The 19,149-nt window shown below is 40.7% G+C and overlaps 1 protein-coding gene across 10 annotated transcripts in view; it reads left to right on the top strand.

The window, feature by feature from the left end:
• Window positions 1-19,149, top strand: part of STARD9 (StAR related lipid transfer domain containing 9) — a 151,442-nt gene that overhangs the window by 34,702 nt on the left and 97,591 nt on the right. The window contains exons 2-3 of one of the 10 annotated variants that reach the window (XM_063652153.1): window positions 18,682-18,769; window positions 19,004-19,125. The exons of 8 other annotated variants lie outside the window; for them this stretch is intronic. The gene's annotated coding sequence lies outside the window, so the exon portion shown is untranslated. The remainder of the gene's footprint in view (window positions 1-18,681; window positions 18,770-19,003; window positions 19,126-19,149) is intronic. One more of the 10 variants, XM_063652152.1, reaches the window with a different exon arrangement.

Here is a 19,149-nt window from a genome sequence, read left to right on the forward strand (position 1 = left end):
TGATCCGCCCATCTCAGCCTCCCAAAGTGCTGGGATTACAGGCGTGAGCTACCGTGCCTGGCCCAAATTTATTCTTTCTTAACTGATAGATTACTCACTGTTGAGTTTATTGAATGGCTTTAACTTTGATATAGTATCAGTCACAGTAAGAAAATGGGTGAAGGTGATCTGTATATGTACTTTCATTGTATTTTCAATGATAAATTATTTTAATGGATTTCCAAGGATTGAAAGTACCCAGGACTCTCTTAGTCTTGCTTTTTTTTCCCCCTTTTTCTATGGAAACCCACAAATCTATTATATTTTTTGAAGTTGGCTCTAAAAAGGACCTTTGCCCTACAGCAGGGCTTGGCAAACTATGATCTGTGGGCCAAATCTTGCCACTACCTGTTTTAGAAAGTAAAGATTTTTTGAAATATAGCCATGTCCATTAGTTTATGTAATATTTGTGGATGATTTTGTATACTACAAAGATGGAGTTGAGTAGTTCTGACAGAAACATTATGATCCACAAAGCTGAAAATACTTGCTATCTGGCTCTTAATAGAAAAACTTTGCCAGTGTCTGCCTTGTAGGATCCTTAATTATTAGGAATGGAAATGTTCCCAGATGATTTGCCTCAATTGTTGGAGACATTCCCGTTCTTGGAAATTCCACCTGATGGAAGGAAAGCCTTCTTTTGGATCTTTAGTCCAGTGTCACCTTTTAAATATACTATCCTTTAGGCAGAGACACAGCTTACCCTTCTTGGGTTTTGCCTATGACTAGATAAAGACTCCCTCAACCTTGATAATCATGCCATCTTTTATACTGCCACCCTCATTGTCCTTGTCCAGGCCAGCTGCTAGGCAGACTGCTAACATGTCCACTTCCCATACAACTGCTCTTCAGTGTGTCTACTTTGTGCTTGTTGCTGTTGGCTGTTAAACTTGCCATTGTATTAGGACTTTTTCAGGATACAAGGACGAGGGGTGATTAGGTTATCTCACATTGTGGGTCATTAAGGCTATGTGGGGAAATAAACTGGAAACTGTCAGCAGTCACACAGCCAAGCCACATGACACTGGAATATTATTTATTACTGCTCAGAATTCAACAGTAACTATAAGAGACTAATGGTACTTCTCTCCTCTCAAGAACTCCCCAAGAGAGTTGATCAGTTCATCTTTGGCACACCCTTATTAACATTATTATCATTATTATTAGAAACAGGGTCTCACTCTGTGGTCCAGGCTGGAGTGCAGTGGCACAATCATGGCTCACTGCAGCCTCAATCTCCTGGGCTCAAGTGATCATCCTGTCTCAGGGCCTTAGCCTCCTGAAGTAGCTAGAACTACAAGCATGTTCCACCACACCTGGCTAATCTTTATATTTTTTTGTAGAGACAGGGTCTCTCTATATTGCCCAAGCTGGTTTCAAACTCCTGGCCTCAAGTGATCCTCCAACCTTGGGCTCCCAAAATGGTAGCATTACAGGCCGGAGCTACCTCGCCTGGCCCCTTACTAGCATTCTTATTTGGATCATCTGAGCTGACAGTGAGCGCCTAAGAGCATGAGTCTTAGGCTCATGCTAAAAATGCTTACGTTTGCTTGGGAATCGAGTCAGTGAGGCTCTGGAAAGAAATTATGATCAAGGAATAATTTGTGGTTGTCTTTTTAGAAGAGGCTATGGGAACGGCAAGAACTTATAGTCTATTCCAATAAAGCTATCTTTTATCATTTCTCACAGGATTCTAATGAATCCATCTTTTTGTAGGGAGGAGGGACGTGTTAGAGCTAGATGTCCATCTGTCTGTTAGTATAGCCTCATAAGGAATCTATCAGATCTCACATGCCACTTGGACAGTTGTCCATGGGAACATTCTTTAGCAAAAAAAGCACTGACAGAAATAGCAAAATCCAGCCGGTTGCAGTGGCGCATGCCCATAATCCTATCAATTGGGAGGCTGAGGTGGGCGGATCACCTGAGGTCAGAAGTTCAAGACCAGCCTGGCCAACATGGTGAAACCCCATCTCTACTGAAAGTACAAAAATTGGCAGGGCGTGGTTGCACATGCCTGTAATCCTAGCTACTTGGGAGGCTGAGGCAGGAGAATCACTTGAACCTGGGAGGCGGGAGGTTGCAGTCAGCCAAGATCGTGCCACTGCATTCCAGCCTGGGCAACAGAGTAAGACTCTGTCTCAGAGGAAAAAAAAAAAAAAGAGAGAGCAACATCCTGTATTAAAAAAAGAAAATTTTTATGGTTATCTCAAAGCTCACTTTTTTTCTGGTTCCTTCAGGAACTAGGGTCTTATGCTAGGAATATGGATTTATGTTTCTGTATGCATTTATGTATATCTGTCATCTGTATAGTGAGTATATGTATCTGTTATCTCTATATAAACTCCTATTTGTTTTCTTTTTCTTTTCTTTCTTTTTTTTTTTAACTTTTCAGAAAATGAAGCACTAGACAGGGACTCAGGGGACTGGCCTAGGGACAGAGAGATTTCCATTTTTGCATTTTTACCTTCCAATAAAGGTAATAAAAGAGCAGCATTTAGCAAAGAGGGGATATTTTAGGGTCTGATACCAGAGAGACCCTAAACTTTCAACTTTGGTACCCCAACACTTTCTAGGTGAAAGGTGGTCAAGCATAGTGATTAAAGAGTATGGTTTGTTTCCCAGATTCATAATTTACTGGCCATAATCCTGGGCAAGTCCATTGATATTTCTGTGCCTCAGTTATCTATAAAATGAGGATAATAATGATACCTGAGAGGAGTTGTGAGGACTATATTAGTAAATAAATGTAAGCACTTATAATAGTGCTTAGCAGATAATAAGTGCTGTATAAGTGCTGTCTGTTGTTATTATTGACTTCTCTGATACCATATCAAGAACTTATCAGCTGGGCAAGATGGCTCACGCCTGTAATCCCAGCACTTTGGGAGGTTGAGGCGGGTGGATCATATGAGGTCAGGAGTTCGAGACCAGCCTGACCAACATGACAAAACCGCGTCTCTACTAAAATACAGAAGTTAGACGGGTGTGGTGGCTTGCGTTAGTAATCCCACCTACTCAGGAGGTTGAGGGAGGAGGATCACTTGAACCCAGGAGGCAGAGGCTGCAGTGAGCTGAGATCATGCCCCTGCACTCCAACCTGGGTGACAGAGCAAGACTGCATCTCAGAAAAAAAAAAAAAAAAAAGAGGACATCTGAATAAAATATGGCTTCCATAATAACAGTGTATCAGGCTGGGCATGGTGTCTCATGCCTGTAATTCCAGCACTTTGGGAGGCTGAAGCGGGCGGATCACAAGGTCAGGAGTTCGAGACTGCCCTGACCAACATGGTGAAACCCCGTCTCTACTAAAAATAGAAAGATTAGCCAGGCGTGGTGGTGGGCGCCTGTACTCCCAACTACTTGGGAGGCTGAGGCAGGAGAATCACTTGAACCTGGGAGGTGGAGGTTTCAGTGAGCCAAGATCGTGCCATTGCACTCCAGCCTGGTGACAGAACGAAACTCTGTCTCAAAAAAAAAAAAAAAAAAAAAATTTTGTAAGAAGGCTTTTAAGTGGACAAGAAAAAGAAAAAGCAGTTCAGTAGAAAAACAGTCGAAGTAGGCACTTCATAGGAGAGCAAAACCGAATGGCCCAAAAAATGAATGATGAGCTCAAACTCATTGTTACTGTAGTAACAAGATACCAGTTTGTTTCCTTTAAACTAGGAACAGTGAAAAAGAACAGTGATGCTGATTGCTGGTGAGAATGTGCAGAAAAGGGCCCATACATTTTCGATGGAAGCTTTTGGGAAAGCCATCTGGCAATATGTATTAAAATAAATATTTTACCCTTTGACCTAGGGATCCCACACCTGAAACTTACTCTATAAAAATAAAAACACCAGGCTGGGCGTGGTGGCTCACGCCTGTAATCCCACCACTTTGGGAGGCTGAAGTGGGCAGATCATGCGGTCAGGACTTCAAGACCAGCCTGGCCAGCGTGGTGAAACCCCGTCTCTACTAAAAATACAAAAATTAGCCAGGCATGGTGGTGGGTACCTGTAATCCCAGCTACTCGGGAGGCTGAGGTGGGAGAATCCCTCGAACCGGAGAGGCAGAGGTTGCAGTGAGCTGAGATCATGTCACTGCGCTCCAGCCTAGGCGACAGAGCGAGACTCTGTCTCAAAAAACAAAAACAAGAAAACAACAGTTCATGAGGATATATAGTCAAGGATTTTTTTTTTTTTTTTTAGGAGTCTTGCTCTGTCGTCCAGGCTGGAGTGCAGTGACACCATCTTGGCTCACTGCAATCTCTGTCTCCTGGGTTGAAGTGATTCTCCTGCCTCAACCTCCGGAGTAGCTAGGAGTATAGGCGCCCACCATCATGCTGGCTAATTTTTTTGTATTTTTAGTAGAGACAGCGTTTCACCATGTTGGCCAGTCTGGTCTCAAACTCCTGACCTCAAGTGGTCCGATGCCTCCGCCTCCCAAAGTGCTGGGATTACAGGCATGAGCCACCACACCCAGCCATGGTCAAGGATGTTTACTGGAAACATTGTTAGTAAGGATAAGATAGTAGAAACAAAGTGATTGCTCATAATGGTTGAATCAGTTTTGGTATATTCATAGGATGAAATACATTGCATCTTCCTTGGAAGAATTTCCATGAGGTGGTATTGACTGAAAAAGAATATGATAACATCCCATTTTTTTAGTTAAAAAATTATTTAATAATATCCCATTTTTTAAAAAAGTAAAACCCATATATATATATATAAATGTGTGTGTTTATGATTATGACTATGGGAGGAACAAGAAAGGATGCCTGATGTTAACATGTTATCTGGGAGTGAGAATTAACATAGGAGGAAAGAGAGAAGGGAGATGAAAAGGAGATTAAAAAAAAGAAAAGAAAAGGAGATAAAGCATTCCCACCTCAGCATGAATGCTGTCTGTTATTTTAAATAGTATTTTGCGTAACTGTGGCTGTATGTGTACACATGAAAAAGAAGAGTTATATGCATAGCTAATAGATACAGTCTTTATGTCCATGATATATTATGTGATAAAAAGCAGGTTGATGTATATTGTATGTATCTATTTCAGTAAAAATAAAGACCACAAAAATCCTTGTATATGTGGAGAAAGGTACGGAAGGAAACACAAGAGGCCACTATTTGAGTACTTCAATGAGTAGTATTGGGGTGAGCTTTTTCTCAAACATTGTATTTTTTTTTTTTTTTTTGGCTTGGTATAAGAAGTGAGCATTGTTTGCAATTTGAAAAACAGCAAAGAAAAAATGTAATTGTGTTCTACTCATTTAATAATGGCCATGTGGGTGAAACTTGTGCAAATGAAAAGGTTAATATGAGCAATGAAAAGGTTAATAATAGGCAAAAAGACTCCAGAAATGATTTATGTGCAAATGAAAGGTTAATAATGGGCAAAAGACTCCAAAAACGATTAACAAATGGGAGTGGGATCAGATTTTATTACTTTTGGCCAAAGGCCGTTTCAAAATATTAGTGAGACTGTTATTCAGAAAAACTGAAAGGGAGCCATGGTGAAGTTTCTTCCACTGTAAAGTGAAACAACGGAAAGTAAGGAACCTTGAGGAACAATTTTAAATTGTAGAGTAATAGCTTAGTGTTCAACAGATAAGATTTGCCTTTCCTGATAACTCTGCCAACAGAGTTATTTTGTTAGTGGCAGAATATCACAGTGGTTGAGAGCAAGAGCTTTGTTTAGAAGTACCTACTACTAGCTGTGTGCCTTCAGTTTTCTCATAGGAAAGTTAGAGAATGGTCGGGTGCGGTGGCCCACGCCTGTAATCCCAGCAGTTTGGGAGGCTGAGGTGGGCGGATCACGAGGTCAGGAGATCGAGACCATCCTGGCTAACACAGTGAAACCCTGTCTCTACTAAAAATACAAAAAATTAGCCGGGCGTAGTGGTGGTCGCCTGTAGTCCCAGCTACTCGGGAGGCTGAGGCAGGAGAATGGCACGAACCCAGGAGGCAGAGGTTGCAGTGAGCCAAGATTGTGTCACTGCACTCCAGCCTGGGCGACAGAGCGAGACTCCGTCTCAAAAAAAAAAAAAAAAAAAAAAAAAAAATACAAAAAGAAAGTTAGAGAATAACAGTAACTACTTCATAAGTATATTGTAAGCATTAAATGAGTTAATCTTTAAGGTGCTAAGGAAGTAATCTAATACAAAAATAATTCCTGAGTTAAGTGTTATTAGCTATATGGATCTAAAATGCTGGTTTTGAATAGAACACTTCTAATGAAGTATTCATTGTGTAAAAGAATCCTAACAATTCACCTTGCACAGTGAGAGCCATGCCCAGCACAGTGTTTTGCTTTAGTACATGCTTTACAAATACTGGTGGAATAAATAATTTTCATTCTTTTCACATAATTTTATTAGAGTGTCTGATTAGTTCAACATTATTTCACATATTTTGATTAATATAGGATTTCAGAAATTAATGCCAGTCAAATTAATGTTTGACTTCAGAAAATTAGGAGGAAAAGAACATTTATAGGGTGATAACTATTACCTATAATAATTTTTTTTTTCTTTAGAGACAGAGTTTTGCTCTTGTTGTCCAGGCTGGAGTGCAGTGGCACGATCTTGGCTCACTGCAACCTCTTCCTTCCAGGTTCAAGGGATTCTCCTGCCTCAGTCTCTCGAGTAGCTGGGACTAGGTGATAATAGTTATCACCCTAGTTGGGAGTGGATTCAAGAAAGAAAGAGACTCCTGTGTACATAAATATACACAGCTTTCAATGGGGGGAATGTGAGTATGCTGACTTGTACTTTCAACAGTCATTACACATTATCACAACTTTATATAGAAAAGGAATCTAAACAATTTTGTTTATTGTACTACCATTTGATTTTTAAATTCTCTTTCACTGTTTTCATCCCTTCGTTTTTGTTTAAATTTTTATTTTGTTCTTTTCTTTTCTAGAGACAGGGTCTTGCTCTTTTGTTCAGGCTGGAGTGCAGTGGCACGATTATAGCCCACTGCAGCCTCAACATCCCAGGCTCAAGCGATACTTCAACTCAGCCTTAGCCTCCAGAGTAGCTGGGAATGCCAGCATGCACTATCACACTCTGCTAATTTTTTTATTTTTTGTACATATGGGGTCCCATTATCTTATTGAGGTTAGTCTCAAACTCCTGGGCTCAAGTGATCCTCCTGTCTGGCCTCTCAAAGTGCTGGGATTATAGGCATGGGCCACCGTGCCTGGCCCATTCCTTCAGTTAGTACACACTTTATGTATTTAGTAGTATACTTTTATTATGTATTTCTTTAATATACACTTTTATTTACTATTTATTTATGATTTACAGGGCCTTGCTGTCTCCCAGGCTGGAGCGCAGTGGTGTGATCATAGCTCACTGCATTCTTGTCCTCCTGAGCTCAATTGATCCTCTTGCCTCAGCTTCCTGAGTAGCTGGGAGTACAGGTGTGCGCCACCACACCTGGCTAATTTTTGTATTTTTTGTAGAGATGGGGTCTCCCTATGTTGCCCAGGCTGGTTGTGAACTCCTGTGCTCAAGTGATCCTCCTGCTTCAGTCTCCCAAAGTGCTAGGATTACAGGCATGAGCCGCCACACTCAGCCACTATGCACTTTTATTTGAGTTGATTTTGTTAATTTATATTGGGCTAGATAATCATCCATTTCACCTAGGTTTCCAAATTTATGGTGCTAGAGTATATCACTATGCATGAGTGTCCTCTTCTAATTTAAAAAATACTTGAAAAAAACAGTTGTCTTTTTTTATTTTTATTTTTTATTTATTTATTTTTTTGAGATGGAGTCTTGCTCTGTTGCCAGGCTGGAGTGCAGTGGCGCAATCTCGGCTCACTGCAACCTCTGCCTCCTGGGTTCAAGCAATTTTTCTGCCTCAGCCTCCCGAGTAGCTGGGACTATAGGAGTGCATCAGCACGCCCGGCTAATTTTTGTATTTTTAGTAGAGACGGGGTTTTACCATGTTGGCCAGGATGGTCTCGATCTCTTGACCTTGTGATCCACCTACCTCGGCCTTTCAAAGTGCTGGGATTACAAGTGTGAGCCACCGTGCCCGGCCAACAGTTTTGTCTTTTATATATGGTTCTTTTTTTCTTGTCCCCAGATATATTTTTTTAATCTTTCCCCATCTTAATCTGGCATTATCTATTTCATTGTTTTTCCAAAGAAATTGCTTTTGTAAATATTTATTCTTTATAGCACATTTTGTTTTCTAGTCTGTTAATTTCAGTTTTTACTCTTTTATTTCAGTTTTTACTCTTTAATTTCAGTTTTTCACTCTTCCTAATTTTGTTGAATTTTTAAAAATTTAAATTTACATATGGTAAAGTTTACTTGTTTGATGTACATTTCCATGAATATTTACACATGCATAGATTCGTGTAATCACCACAGACAGGACACAGAATAATTTGAACAACTCCAGGAATTCCCAAGTGCTGCCCCTTTGTATTCACACTGTCTTCCCACCCTAACCCCTGGCAACCACTGATGTGCTTTTTGTTCCTATAGTTTTGCTTTTTCCAGAATCTCATACATAGACTTACTATAGTATGTAACCTTTTAAGACTGGATTTTCAGCCTGGGCAACAAAGTGAGACATCTCTACAAAAAATTAAAAAAAAAAAAAATTAGCGAGGCATGGTGGCATACATCTGTAATCCCAGCTACTTGAGAGTCTGAGGTGGAAGGGGAGGGGTTTTAGGTTGCAGTGAGCCAAGATTGCACCACTGCACTCCAGCCTGGGTGACAGCGCAAGACTGTCTCAAAAAAAAAAAAAAAAAAAAATTCTCGTAAGGAACATGCAACCTAGAACCCTCGCAGGCACCTGTGCAGTTTAATAGGGTTCACACTCTTGTGAAAATCTAATGCCTCTGCTGATCTGACAGGAGGCGGAGCTCAGGCAGTGAAGTGAGCAATGGGAGAGTAGCTGTAAATACAGATGAAGCTTTACTTGCTCCTCGCCTGCTTGCCCACCACTTACCTCCTGCTGTGTGGCCTGGTTCCTGGTTGGGGACCCCTGACTCAAGCTCTATCCAATTTCTTTTGGTTTATTTTGCTTTTGTCCCCACTCATTCCTTAAGATGAGTATACTGTTGTGCTAATCAATGGCTAACGTGCCCTAAGGCTTGAGGTTGGGGTTGAATAAACGAGAGGCCTTTATTCAGATCAGCAGGAGGGGTTTCCTCCAGTAGGATTGTTTTGTTCTGGCATCTTTTAACTTTAAAGCTTCCCTTAAGCTGGTTTCTCTTCATGATTCTCCTTCCAGGTGACCACTTCTTTCCCTTGGCCCTTTGGGCCCAGGGGTGGTGAATTTCCATTTTTGTTGGTTCTAGGTTACTGGACTATTCTTTGTGGTTTCCTGCTTCTCACTGTTGACCTTAAAGGAAGAAGCTGAGGCAAAATAAGCAGAAAGTTTGTTTGGGCCAAGCTTGAGCATTGCAACCTGGGAGCAGAGGTTCAAGTTGCCCTGAATGTACACTCCAATTAGCAGCAGTTATAAGTAGATTTTTTTTGTTTTTTTCGAGACTGTCTCTCTACAGAAAATTAAAAAATTAGCTGGGCATGGTGGCTCGCACCTGTATTCCCAGCTACTCCAGAGGCTGAGGCAGGAGGGTTGTTTGAGCCTGGGAGGTCAAGGCTGCAGTGAGCTGTGATCACACCACTTCACTCCAGTCTGGGTAACAGAGTGAGTCCTGTCTCAAAAAAAAAAAAAAGTTTCAGGAAATTAAAGTGTTAATTGCTACCATCTAATCCTTAGACTTCATTCAGGATTCACTGATTGTCCTAGTAAGATCCTTACAGCAAAAAGATCAAGTTCAGCATCACTTGTTGCATTTAGTTATCTTAACTCTAGTCTAATTCAATCTGGAATAGGTCCTCAGTTTTTCCCTGATGTTCATGATCTTAACACTTACGAAGATTACAGGCCAATTATTTTGTAGAATGTCCCTTTTATTTTATTTTATTTTGGAGACGGAGTTTCCCTGTGTCGCCCAGGCTGGAGTGCAGTGGCACAATCTTGGCTCACTGCAACCTCCACCTCCAAGGTTCCAGCAGTTCTCCTGCCTCAGCTTCCTGTGTAGCTGGGATTATAGGTGCCTGCCACCATGCCTGGCTAATTTTGTATTTTTAGTAGAGATGGGGTTTCACCATGTTGGCCAGGCTGGTCTCGAACTCCTGACCTCAAGTGATCCACCCGCCTCAGCCTCCCGAAGTGCTGGGATTATAAGGGTGAGCCATCACCTGGTATACATGTTCCTTAATTTGGATTGTCCAGTGTCTCCTCATGATTACATTCAGATTATGTATCCTTGATACCAATATCACTGAGTTTACTTTGATTGCTTGATTAAGGTGGTGTCTGCCAGATTTTTTTCACTGTAAAGTTACTCTTTCTCTTCTTTGTAATTAATAAATATTTTGTATTTAATAAATATTTTGTAGGAAGTACTTTGAAACTATGTATTCCAGCCCTCATCAGACTTTCAAATTATTTATATCTGATCCATGGTTATATTATATATTATATCTTTGATTCATGGTTTCCCATTTTATACCGTGGATTACAACCTGTTACTATCATTGCTTATTGTGTTAAAAGAAAAATTTTAGACAAATTTAACAGAGCTTAATTGAGCAAAGAAGAATTTACAAAGAAGGCAGCCCCCAGAACTACAGTAGGTTCAGATAGAGCCTGAGGCTGCCACATGGTTGGATAACATTTTTGGACAGAAAAAGGAAAGTGACATACAGAAAACAGAGGGATGAGGTACAGAAACAGCTGTATTGGTTACAGCCCATTTTCTTTATTTGAACACAGTTTGAACAGTTGGCTGTCTGTGATTGGTTGAAACTTGGCTGCTTGTTACAAAAGTAGGTTACAGTCTGTTTATACATTTAGTTAGGTTATAATCACTATGTATGGAGAAACCTTTAGGCCAAACTTAAAATCTGTAAGGAGACAGCTTTAGGCTAAACTTAACAATTGTGATGGTCATTTTATTCCTGTTAGTGGAAAATGATATTTAGAAACCAAGTTCTGGGTGCTAGATGTGATCATTTCTGTTGGGGTATCACTGTTTTCAGGTCCTCTCAGTAAAGTTAGACAAAGCTAGGGAATATATATTTGCATATACATTTTTATATATACACACACACATTTATCTATTTCTTTTTCAATCTATATTGAAGCCTATGAGTTCTCACTGATTCTGATCTAATACCATACAATTCATTCTTTATTGTTTCCTTGACTCTACATTAAAGGAAAATAATTCATTCTTGCTTTCTTCCTCTCTTAATTTGTAACTCTTTTATCTGATGATGAGGCTGGCTGTGGTGGTGTGCAACTGTAGTCCTAGCTACTTGGAAGCCAAGGCAACTCCTTGAGCCCAGGAATTCAAAGCTGTAGTGGGCTGTGATTGTACCACTGCACTCCAACCTGGGAGACAGAGAGAGACCCTTAAAAATAAAAAAACAAAAAGAATAATGAAAAATGAAAGCGAAGTTTCTCATTATCACCTGTAGCGCTCTCTCTCTCTCTCCCCCCCCACCCCCCAACCCCCCAACCCCGTCTCTCTCTTTTTTAGAGACAGGGTCTTGCTTTGTTGCTTACCCTGGAGCGCAGCTGCGTGATCATAGCTGATTGCAACCTTGAACTCCTGGGCTCAAGTGATCCTCCCACCTCAGACTCTTGAGTAGCTGGGACTTCAGGCATGAGCCACTGCCCAGCGGATGTCTCTCCGTTTTGGATCCATACTTCCTTGTTCAAATAAAACTAACTTGAATGAAGGGGTGGGGCAGAGAGATTTGTTTGACTGTCTCTGTGGTTACTTGCCTGGGTATCTGTTGTTCCTGAGGTGGGAGATCTTTAGTTCTAACCATGAAGTTTCCAAGGTTGACAGCCAGGTATTAAGAGATGACAAATGGAAGTACAAAGATTTTTCAGAGGCAGTCATGTGACATGTTGTTCTACTATTTTGTCCAGAGCTCTGATGTTCTGAAGGATTGAAATGATAAGGATACATTTTATATTTTATGGTGATACAGTCCTGGGGTCAACCTCACTTAAGAGAGAAGGCCTTTATCTGGGGACATTATGTGGGGCTTCAAGGTAGGTAGGAACCTCTCTCAAAGTGTGCTTTGAAATAAGTAGGTATAGCTTAAGATACAGATCAAGGCCAGGCGTGGTAGCTCACGCCTGTAATCCCAGCACTTTGGGAGGCCAAGGCAGGCAGATCACCTGAGGTCGGGAGTTCGAGACCAGCCAGACCAACATGGAGAATCCTCATCCTACTAAAAATACAAAAATTAGCTGGGTGCGGTGGCACATGCCTGTAATCCCAGCTACCTGGGAGGCTGAGGCAGGAGAATCACTTGAACCTGGGAGGCGGAGGTTGCAGTGAGCCGAGATCGTGCCATTGCACTCCAGCCTGGGCAACAAGAGCGAAACTCTGTCTCAAAAAAAAAAAAAAGATGCAGATCAAATGCCAACTCTGCTATGAATATTTCCCTCACTACCTTAGGCCACAGTCATTTTCCTTTCTCCAAATATAATATTTATGTCTACTCTTTATTCATATTCTACTATGTACTGGTATTGAACTGTTTACTGACTCTATGGTCTATCTCTCCAACTATATGATAAGTTTGTTGTGGACTGAAGACAGTGTTTGAAAGGTTTTTCAAACCTCTCTCAGTGTCCTGTGTGGTGCTGGGTTCCTGTTAGGAACTCAATAAATACTTTCTTCCAAGATTAAGAGAATTCTAGCTCTGGGACTTGCATGTTTCAAGACTCATTTCTTTCAGAATAATGACTCTTCTTTCTTTCCGTTGGGTATGGCATAGATTTCATTTGGCTTTGTTCGTGTTTACCTTCATTTCAAAATTTCTGTCGTAGTCTCTCCCTCCTCTTGTTCTTTGGGAACTGTTTAAATACCAATTTCCATGGTATGCATTGCATGGATAAATGTAAACTGTGGATGAACATAGGGAATAAATCTGTATTTCACAGCATAAAATGGAGAAGGCAAATAGGAAACCTAGACTCGTTTGTCAAAGTTACATATAGGCTGTTGCCTGGAAAAATCTGCAATTTATCAGGGATAGTATCTGGTCCACACTTGGGCCAGGGCCCAAATTATGTCAGTTAACTTCTGCTTACAATGGGAATAGATGCATCTATAAACATTTATATTGGGTAGAGATCCAAAGATGAGTGGCCTGTAGTGGGATTGAAGGAACAGCCCAGAATTTACCTGACATTTATGAAGAGTGGACAGTATTTCCTGAAACTGTGGGTTTATGTTTGCAAAGCTGGCACAGATGACACTTTCCCTTGTTAGATTGTTCACTACTGCCAAGTGGACAGTGGCTTATGTAAGGCTTGGATTCCTTGGGAGTGGCGCTATGGTATGCTTTCCCATGCTATATGTATTGGGAAATTAAATAGAAAATTTTAATTATTAATTAAAATGAAAAATATTAAGTTGTCTAAGCATAAACAGAAAAACACTATGTCTATAATATAACAAAACAAGGTTCAGCTTAGTATCCTCATTATGTTTAGGTATTCTTAATTGCTGTATTTACATCAGAATTTAAGATCTTGAGGGAACATTAGATATATCATCAAGAAATAAAACAAAAGTGTGAAAGAGTAATTTCACCACCAAAATGTTAAGAATGTATTATCTCTGAATAGTGGGATCATTTTTGTTTATCACCATTTTCTGTTGTCTTTTTTTTTTTTTTTTTTTTTTTGAGACAGAGTCTCTCTCTGTTATCCAGGCTGGAGTGCAGTGACACAATCTTGGCTCGCTACAACCTCCACCTCCCAGGTTCAAGTGATTCTTCTGCCCCAGCCTCCCAAGTAGCTGGGACTACAGGCATGTGCCACCACCCCCAGCTAATTTTTGTATTTTTCATAGAGACAGGGTTTCGCCATGTTGGCCAGACTGGTCTCGAATTCCTGACCTCAGGTGATTCACCTGCCCTGGCCTCCCTAAGTTCTGGGTTTATAGGCGTGAGAGAATAATTTTCATAGTGAATACACAAATACTGACCCTTGTCAATAAAGATGTTACCTGTTACTGCATTTAGTAGCAATTTTTCTAAAAGGGAATAGAGTTTTCTAATATAATTCTTTTATTTTAACAATGGAGTTACAGACCCATAGAAATAAGTAATATTTAAAGTTCATTTAAACAGAATACATCATAGACATTTAAAGCTATTTTCTTTTTGATACAGTCTCATTCTGTCACCCAGGCTGGAGTGTGTTGGCACAGTCTTGGCCCACTGCAACCTCTGCCTCCTATGTTCAAACGATTCTCCTGCCTCAGCCTCCCAAGTAGCTGGGATTACAGGTGTGTACCACCACACCTGGCTAATTTTTGTATTTTTAGTAGAGATGGGGTTTCACTATGTTGGCCATGCTAGTCTCATATTTCTGACCTCAAGTGGTCCTCCCACCTCAGCCTCCCAAAGTGCTGGGATTACAGGCATAAGCCACCACCCCCAGCCTTAAAGCTATTTTCTGTTTTTGGAGACAGAGTCTCACTCTGTTGCCCAGGCTAGAGTGCAGTGGCGCGATCTCGGCTCACTGCAACCTCTGCCTTTCGGGCTCAAGCAGTTCTCTTGTCTCAGCCTTCCAAGTAGCTAGGATTACAGACGCACACCACCACTCCCGGCTAATTTTTATATTTTAGTAGAGATGGGGTTTCACCAAGTTGGCCAGGCTGGTCTCGAACTCCTGACCTCAGGTGATCCACCCACCTCGGCCTCCCAAAGTGCTGGGTTTACAGGCGTGAGACACCGTGCCCGGCTGCTATTTTCTTTTTCCTTTTTTTTTTTTTTTTTTTTAGGTAGATTAACAAAAACTAATGAATTTCTTTTCTGTGTGGAAATTTTAGTTTTTAAATTAGCAATTTCAGTTTGTAATAGACATGCATGAAACTTTTCTGTGGGAAGGTATTAAGAGCTGAGGACTACATGTATTTTGTTGAATAACTAGTGTCCCTCTCAGTGGAATGATTTTCATATATATAAAAGAAAAAGAATGACCCCTAAGCCCTAACAAAACCTTCAAGATATGAAGAAAGAGTTTTTATTATTATTATTTTATTTATTTATTTTTTTGAGACGGAGTCTAGTTCTGTCGCCCAGGCTGGAGTGCAGTGGTGCGATATCGGCTCACTGCAGCCTCTGCCTCCCAAGTTCGAGCTATTCTCCTGCCTTAGCTTCCCAAGTAACTGGCATTACAGGCACCTGCCACCATGCCTGGCTAATTGTTGTATTTTTTAGTAGAGACAGGGTTTTACCATGTTGGCCAGGCTGGTCTCGAAACTCCTGATCTCAAGTGATTCTCCCGCATCAGCCTCCCAAAGTGCTGGGATTACAGGCATGAGCCACCACATTTGGCAAGAGTTTTAATTATTTCTTTTCTTCTTCTTTTTTTTTTTTTTTTTTTTTTTGTGGCGGGGGAAAGAGTTTCATTCTTGTTGCCCAGGCTGGAGCACAGTGGTGCGATTTTGGCTCACTGCAGCCTCTGCCTCCCAGGTTCAAGTGATTCTCTTGTCTCAGCCTCCTGAGTAGCTGGGATTACAGGCATGCATCACCATGCTCGGCTAATTTTGTATTTTTTTTTTAGTAGAGACGGGATTTCACCGTGTTGGTCAGGCTGGTCTCAAACTCCTGATGCCAGGTGATCTGCCCACCTCGGCCTCCCAAAGTGCTGAGATTACAGCTGTGAGCCACCGTGCCTGGCCATCTTTAATTTAATGGTTTATGAGAGGGTTTTTGACATCAGTTTTTTTTTTCAAGACAGCATCTTGCTCTGTCACCCCAGGTAGATGGAGTGCAGTGGTGTGATGTCGGCTCACTGCAATCTCTACCTCCGCGGCTCAAACGATCCTTCAACTTCAGCCTCCCAAGTAGCTGAGGCCTCTCAGTCTCCCAAAGTGCTGGTATTACAAGTGTGCACCACCATGCTTGGCCAATTGTTTTCTGGGAGGCCAAGGTGTGCGGATCACTTTGAGTCCAGGAGTTTGAGACCAGCCTGGGCAACATGGGTGAAACCCCATCTCTACAAAAAATACAAAAATTAGCTGGGCATGGGGGCACGTGCCTGTAGTCCCAGCTACTTGGGAGGCTAAGGTGGGAGGATTGCTTGAGCCTGGGAAGTTGAGGCTGCAGTAAGCTGTGATTGTGCCACTGTACTCTAGCCTGGGCAACAGAGCGAAACCTTGTCTCAGAAAAAGAAAAAAAAAATTATGGGTACATAGTAGGTATATATATTTATGAGGTACATGAGATATTTTGATACAGACATACAGTGCATAGTAATCACATCAGGGTAAATGGGATATCCATCACCTCAAGCATTTATCCTTTCTTTGTGTTACAGACATTCCAGTTATGCTCTTAAAGTTATTTCAAAATGTACAATAAATTTTTGTTGGCTGTAGTAACCATGTTATGCTATCAAATACTAGATCTTATTCATTTTATCTAACTTTTTTTGTACCCATTAACCATCCCCCTTCCCCTCTACTGCCACTGCCCTTCCCAGCCTCTGGTAACCATCATTCTATTCTCTGTTTTCATGAGTTCAGGTGTTTTAATTTTTAGCTCCCACAAGTTTGTCTTTCTGTGCCTGGTTTATTTCGCTTAACCTAATGTGTTCCAGTTCTATCCATGCTTTTGTAAATTACAGAGTTTTGCTGTTTTTATGGCCGAGTACTACTCCATTTTGTATATGTACCACATTTTGTTTATGTTTGTCTCTTGATGGACATTTAGGTTGCTTCCAAATCCTGGCTATTGTGAATAGTACTGCAATAAACATGGGAGTGCAGATACCTTTTTGATATACTGATTTCATTTTCTTTGGATAAATACCCAGTAGTGGGATTGCTGGATCATATGGTAATTTTATCTTTAGTGTTTTTTTTTTTTTTTTTTGAGGAACCTCCATACTGTTCTCCATAGTGGCTGTACTAATTTACATTCCCACCAATACTGTATAAGGGTTCTCTTTTCTCCATATCCTTGCCAGCATTCGTTATTGCCTGTCTTTTGGATAAAAGCCATTTCTCCTGGGGTGACATGATAACTCATTGTAGTTTCAATTTGGATTTCTCTGATGATCAGTGATGTTGAACACCTTTTCATATGTCTGTCATTTGTATGTCTTCTTTTGAGAAGTGCTTATTCAGATCTTTTGCCTATTTTAAAATTGAATTTTTAGATTTTTTATTGAATTTTTTGCATTCCTTATATATTCTGGTTATTAATCCTTTGTCAGATGGATAGTTTGCAGATATATTCACCTGTTCTGTGGGTTGTCACTTCACTTGGTTGATTGTTTCCTTTGCTGTGCAGAAGTTTTTTAACTTGATGTGATCCCATTCACCCATTTTTGCTTTAGTTGCCTGTGTTTCTGGCATATTATTCAAGAAATCTATGCCCAGACCTATGTCCTGGAGAGTATTCTCAATGTTAATGTTTAGTAGTTTCATAGTTTGAGGTCTTAGATTTAAGTCCTTAATCCATTTTGATTTGAGTTTTGTATAAGGTGAGAGATAGGGTCAAGTTTCATTCTTCTGCATGTGGATATCCAGTTTTCCCAGCACCATTTATTGAAGAGACTGTTTTCTCCCCAGTGTGTGTTTTGGCACCTTAGTCAAAAATGAGTTCACTGTGGTGTGTGGATGTCTTTCTGGGTTCACTGTTTTGTTCCGTTGGTCTGCGTGTCTGTTTTTATGCCAGTACCATGCTGCTTTGGTTACTGTAGCTCTGTAGTATAATTTGAAGTCAGGTAATATGATTCCTCCAGTTTTGTTCTTTTTGCTCAGGATGGCTTTGGCTATTCTGGGTCTTCTGTGGTTCAATAAAAAATTTAAGATTATTTTTTCTATTTCTGTGAAGAATGTCATTGGTATTTTCATAGAGATTGCAAGTATTTCTCATACTACCCCAGTTAAATTTCTTTTTTTTTCCCCAAGACAGTCTCTTGCTCTGTTGTCCAGGATGGAGTGCAGTGGGGTGATCATGGCTCACTATAGCCTTGACCTCCTGGGTGCAAAAAATCCTCCCACCTCAGCCTCCTAAGTAGCCAGGAATACAGGTGTACACCACTACACCCTGCTAATTTTGTTTATTTTTTGTAGAGACAAGGCCTCACCATGTTGCCAAGCTGATCTTGAACTCTTGCACTCAAGGGATCCTCTTCCTCAGCCTCCTAAAGTGCTGGGATTACAGGCTTGAACCACTGTGCCTGGCCTATGGTTTTCACTGAGGTCTTTAACTTTGGTTAAGACTATTCCTAGGTATCTTATTTGTAGCTATTGTAAATGGGATTGCATTCTTGATTTCTTTTTCAGATTGTTCTCTGTTAGCATATAGAAATGCTGCTGATTTTTATATGTTGATTTTGTATCTTGCAAGTTTACTGAATTTGTTTGTGAGTTCTAACAGGTTTTTGGTGGAGTCTTTAGGTTTTCCCAAGTATAATATATAATCTGCAAACAGGGATAATTTGACTTCTTCCTTTCCAATTTGGATGCTTTTTCTTTCTTTCTCTTGTCCGATTGCTCTAGCTAGGACTTCTCCATTGAATAACCATGGTGAAAATGGGCATTGTTGTCTTATTCCAGATCCTAGAGGGAAAGGCTTTCAGTTTTTTCCGTTCAGTCTGCTACTAGCTGTGGATCTCTTCTTGTATGTGGCTTTTATCATGTTGAGGTATGTTCCTTGTGTACCCAGTTTTTCAAGGTTTTTTTTTTAATCATAAAAGGGATGTTGAATTTTATGAAATGCTTTTTCAACAATAGTTGAAATGATCATATGGTTTTTGTCCTTCATTCTGTTGACATGATGTATCACATTCATTGATTTGCATATGTTGAGCCATCTTTGCATCCCTAGGATGAATTCCACTTGGTCACGATAAATGATCTTTTTTTTTTTTTTTGTGAGACTGAGTCTCGCTCTGTCGCCCAGGCTGGAGTGCAGTGGTGCAATCTTGGCTTACCGCAACCTCCATCTTCTGGGTTCAAGTGATTCTCCTGCCTCAGCCTCCCGAGCAGCTGGGACTACAGGTGCGTACCACTACACCCAGCTAA

This window comes from Pongo pygmaeus, chromosome 16 (genome assembly GCF_028885625.2).
Source record: "Pongo pygmaeus isolate AG05252 chromosome 16, NHGRI_mPonPyg2-v2.0_pri, whole genome shotgun sequence".
Taxonomy (NCBI): domain Eukaryota; kingdom Metazoa; phylum Chordata; class Mammalia; order Primates; family Hominidae; genus Pongo; species Pongo pygmaeus.